The 5,786-nt window shown below is 35.3% G+C and overlaps 1 long non-coding RNA gene across 2 annotated transcripts; it reads right to left on the bottom strand.

Annotated features, from left to right (window-relative positions):
* Nucleotides 1-3,585: 3,585 nt before the first annotated feature.
* On the bottom strand, nt 3,586-5,545 carry LOC144891511 (uncharacterized). 2 transcript variants are annotated; one of them, XR_013622958.1, is made up of 4 exons: nt 4,827-5,545; nt 4,611-4,739; nt 4,004-4,127; nt 3,586-3,783 (listed from the first exon to the last, which is right to left on the bottom strand). It is a non-coding gene; the product is annotated as an uncharacterized LOC144891511 (long non-coding RNA). The 2 variants fall into 2 exon arrangements; XR_013622957.1 differs by having other exon boundaries at nt 4,611-5,545.
* Nucleotides 5,546-5,786: the final 241 nt, after the last annotated feature.

A 5,786-nucleotide genomic window follows, 5' to 3' on the forward strand; every position in this document is an offset into this window, starting at 1 on the left:
TATTATTATGAATTTAGACACACAGAATGGTTCTCATTGGGTTTGTATTCATAATAGTCAGGATAAATATTATTTTGATAGTTATGGTATGCCACCACCTGTTGAAGTAATACAATTCTTACAGAATGGTGTTTATCAAACATTCCAAGTTCAAGAAATTAATTCTAAATGTTGTGGCCAATTATGTTTATATGTATTATTTCAACTCAACAATAATGAAAATTTTTATGATATCATTTTTTATCTAATATAAATGACCTATGTTGGAAAAGATGGTTCTATCTTTGGAAAATCCTCTCAGGATATTGATTTATCAAATTATTATACAAAGGCACAGGCTGAACGACAAAAATATAGTGTAAGTAAAAATATTAATATGAAGAATACTTATAAATTAATCAATTATCCAAACCCTACAGATGCGAATGACTTAATTAGATTAAGTGATTTATCACAATATATATTTTTAAAGAAAACAGCACGTTTTGTGAAAGAAGTAAAATTTACAACCACAACACCTGGTTATACTGACCATACACCTTTCCTCATTGAATTTAACTACCTGCTTACAATTGAATTTTATAAAGAAGGACATTTAGTTAATATGCGAATTAATAAATGGGGGTATGATATGCCTGATTTAGGGTATAATTGGTCTTTTTCAATAAACATAGAAGACCTACATGATTTAAATCAGTCTCGTAAAGAAGAATATTATCCACTTGGTGAGGATAAGGATTTATGTGGAAGTACAATTAGTAAACAACAAATACGTGATTTTAAGAAAATAAAAATATATGATAGTATAGCGATGGTTCGCATGACAAAGAAGGAAGGTAATGAGATAAGGATAGAAAGCCGAGGAATACAAACCGATTTGGTAGTGGGAAGATGGGGTGGTATTACCTGTCATAATATTAATCTCACATATATTTCTGATACATAAATGGCAGGAAGAAGACTACAAGAGAATTATAATTTTTGTATTCAAGGATACCTACAAGAAAAGGGTGCTCGGTATTACATACCTTATGATTTGGAGCATATACATGGGAATTTTGTCATAAAAAACTGGCCTTATACTGATATTGTTAAACCCACAAATAGAGACTTGTTTAAAATATTAAATAAAAATGAACTTCTCAAAGTTATGAAATATAAAACTCTTTTAGAAATCGTCAACAAATCTTATTGGTATCCTATTATGAGAAAAATAATTATAGATACAAGAATATCTCAAAATCCAGATGAGTATATGTATAATATTCTTTGGGGTTCAAACTCAAGGGTAGCAAGGGATGAGGAAGGAGTTGAAGAAGAGAAGGAGGAAAGAGAGAAAAAGGAGAAGGAGGAAAGGGAGAGGGAGGAGAAGGAGGAGAGGGAGAAAAAGGAGGAGAAGGAGGAGAGGGAGAAAAATGAGAAGGAGGAAAGGGAGAAAAGGGAGAAGGAGGAAAGGGAGAAAAGGGAGAAAAAGGAGAAGGAGGAGAGGGAGAAAATGGAGGAGGAGGAGAGGGAGCAAAGAGAGAGGGAGGAAAAATATAAAAAGATGGAAATCACTGAGATTCATAAAAGATTGAGTGTATTAAAGCAAATAAATCAATCTCAACGCACCGAAGAGGAAATTAAAGAATTAACAACTCTTACGAAGATAATGGTTTCAAAAATAAGAACGTCAATGTCTTCAATTTCAGAGATTTAAACGAGAAAGTGGTGAAGAAGAAGAAGAAGAAGAAGGAAAAGATTATGTGATTGATGATGTTGGTGTCATTGACTTTAGTTAGTTTTTATTTGTAAATAAATGGAGGAGAGAGTGAAGGCATTCCTTAGGATTCTTTATGTTTTAAAAATAAAGATTGAAATGTATATGTTGAAAACCAAAAAGGTTTTGATACTCTGTCGGAATTTTTCTGATAAATAAATATGAGTTATTGTCTCAAATGTAAAAAGAAAACTAAATCTAAAAATATCTCTTATGTTAAAGCTAAAAATAATAGAGTTTATCAAAAAGGAATATGTCAAGTATGTGGCTCTAAAAAGTGCCAATTCATCTCTCCTAAAAGAGGAGGAGACATACAAAAGTTTCTGTCAGGAAGTAAATTTACAACAACTGGAATTCCAGGGGAATTACACCTTCCAGGGTATTCTTTCTGTGGTCCAGGAACAAACTTGGATAAAAGATTAGATGAGGCTGACAATCCTAAACCTTGGTCTAAACCTACAAATAGGGTTGACGAAGTGTGTATGAAGCATGATATTGCTTATGGGAAAACCACTACGTTGACTGAAAAACATAAAGCCGACAGCGAAATGTTGTATAATTTGTCTTTGATACAAAATCCAACGTTGAGAGAGAAAGTTGATAGGTTTATTGTGAGAAATTTGATAAATGCTAAATTGAAACTTGGTCTTGGTTATTCCTCAAAAAACTATTAGGCTCTAATGATGCCATCAAGACTGAGGAGCTTTTGGCTGAAGAATTACACAAACCTATAATCACAAAGTTTAAAAGAAGGAAGGTTTATTCTAAATACACTGACCACATATGGTCCGCTGATTTAATTGAATTGAATAATGACAGGGGATACAGGTATGCTTTAACCGTTATTGATTTGAGGAGTAGATTTGCCTGGGTTGTCCCTTTAAAAAATAAAAGGGGTGATACTTTAATGTTAGCCTTTAAGCTAATATTTGATCGGGATAAAAGGAAACCAAAGAAGTTATGGACTGATGAGGGAACAGAGTTCTATAACAAAATATTCATGAAATTTCTTAAGGGGAAGGGTATTAAATTATACAGCACCTTTAATGAAGGAAAGGCAGTTGTTATTGAGCGTTTTAATCGTACTTTAAAAGAGAAATTATATAAAAAATTCACACAACTCGGTTCTCAAAAATGGGTGTATTTAATTCAGGATATTGTAGATAATTACAATAATACAGTTCATTCATCAACACAATCAAAACCATCAGAAACATTTACAAAATTAGAATATGAAAAGGAGATTAATTTGAGAAAGCCCAAGTTCAAAGTTGGTGATATGGTAAGGATATACAAATGGAAAAGCCATTTTGAGAAAGGTTATACACAAAAATGGACTCGTGAATTATTTAAAATCATTGATGTAATGGATACAGTCCCTTGGACCTACAAATTATATGATTTAAATGGAGAGGAAATCTTGGGTTCATTTTACTCGCAAGAATTACAAAAAACAAAGCTAATAATTCATTAAACAACATTTCTATTCACCCCACCCAGATTAGCTAATTTAATTAGTGGTAATAAAAAAAAAAAATTAAATAAATAAAAAATCATAAGCCACGCCCACACCGACCCCGCCCACACAGACCCCGCCCACACAGACCCCGCCCACACAGACCCCGCCCACACAGACCCCGCCCACACAGACCCCGCCCACACAGACCACACCCATCATCCCCCACCCTCCGTGCACCCCCACCCTTGACCCTTCACCCCCCTCATCCCACCCCCACCTTCCCCACACACACAAGGGGAGGGGAGGGGTGGGATGAGGGGGGTGAAGGGTCTTTGGCAGGGGTGCACCTCCCCGTTCCCTCCTTTATTCTCTTTTTGTAATTAAGAATTAAATAATTGTAAACAAAACAAATATATATAAATATTGAAAACATTAAAATCTTTATATTATTAAAACATTTTTCTTGAGGTATACATTCAACTTCTCCCCAGCATAAGTCATCAATTTCTTCCCAGCACAAGTCAAAGGTTGGTTCAGCAGATGTCTTCAGGTTTTGAATCTCTTTCTATTAAAGACAAGAGGGGAGAGATATTTATTTCATATTTATGTTCCATGTCAAAGCGTCTTGAAAAGCGCTATACAAAATAAATGTATTATTATTATTATTATTAATATAGGGTCGGATGCCCTTCCTGACACCAACCCTGAATCACCTCTTACGATGCGCAGGGATATGGTGTACCTATTATAAACGGTGAACCACACACACGTACACACATGCTTACCTCGAAAAAATCGAGCTTTGTGTTCAAGTGGTCGAGTTGAAAATTTAGGGTACCACATGTTGACGGGAAATAACCACTCTTTGGAAAATCAAAATCGTCCCACTCCAAGCTTTGGTCTTCAAGGCTGCAAACAAAATAAGGAGAAATTACTATGTTGAAGTAAGCTTGACAAAACATCACACACACGCACACACACATACACACACATACACACACATACACATTCACACATACACATACACACACACATTCACAGATACATACACACACACACATACACACACGAACGCACACACAAACACATACACACATTCACAGATACATACACACACACACATACACACACGAACGCACACACAAACACATACACACATTCACAGATACATACACACACACACATACACACACACACACACACACACACACATTCATAGATACATACACACAAGAACACACACATACACATACACACACACATTCACAGATACATACACACACATACACACACGAACACACACAAACACATACACACACGAACACACACACACACACACACACACTAAGGCAGCGTCGTTTAACACAAATGTATTAATATTTAGTATCTTACCTTGCATATGAATCTTCCAAGAATGGTGAAACATACAGGTTGACCAAGTTCATTTCGTTTTGCAACTCTTGAGATTCTGCAGTATTTTCATTCCAACCAGTTTGAAGTTCTGCCAGGATATTCGCATTGCTGTAAAGATAAAGGAATATTAAGTCATTTGTTGTATAATTAATCCCATACAAAGCTTTAAACACTTTAATTTTAAATGAAACTTACCTTGGTGAGTATTCTTCTTCTTTATCAGAGTAAAGGATGGAGTAGTAAGACATGTCGATCCCCAATGATCAAAATTGAATTGAACACGTTCTTTTATAATGAACAAAATGTATTTTCTTGAAATGACGACATGCAGTCATTTCGGGGAAGCCCTGAGCGTGTGTGAATAACAGGAAATAAGACAATGAAATCTTTCTGGGAAGTTATCCAAGTCATTGAAACAACGTCATTTCTCAAAAGCGAAGAATTAATAAAAAAAGGTTTGATTTGTAGGGTCGTTGTTTGAGTGGGTTATATTCACCAGATGATATTAAGAGTAAAAGGTTAAAAGGTCCATAAGGTCAGAAGGATCACAGGTGTTTAAGTGGTCTAATGAATAAGGATAACATGTCAAAAGGTATGAAGGTTCGTAAAGAACAGGGTGAGAGAAATAGAGGTCTTTAGGGTCAATATGGAAGTGAATGGGTCAAAGATTAATCTGCCAGATGATATGTAGAAGAAGGATGATAGGTCTATAAGAGAAAACAAATATTTGTAGTGTTTGAGTGGTCTAATGAACAACATTAAGGATAGGTACTACAGACAAAAGGTTCATAAAGATGAGGGTGGGAGAAATAGAGGTGTTTATGATTTTTGAAAAAGACAAGGGGGTAAATGACATTAGATAGGGATTTCCCATGTTAAACGGAGGTGTCCCAGAAGCAACATTATTACACTACTGGCGTGACTATAAGACCCATTGCTGTGTCAGTGCTCCGAGACTTCTCCCTTGTGACATGTTACATCGGTAGCCTCGTTAATGGTACGCCTTTATAGAATATCTAGCTTGCTTGCATTGACTGATATGAATGGCTTTATGAGATGTCGCATCGTATGCTTATTGTGTATTTCTACTTACAGGAATGATGTGATGATCTAAATGCAATTAAACCAAACCGTTGGACTAAAAGTTGTGCGGAC

This window comes from Myxine glutinosa, chromosome 4 (genome assembly GCF_964187855.1).
Source record: "Myxine glutinosa chromosome 4, kmMyxGlut1.1, whole genome shotgun sequence".
Lineage (NCBI taxonomy): Eukaryota > Metazoa > Chordata > Myxini > Myxiniformes > Myxinidae > Myxine > Myxine glutinosa.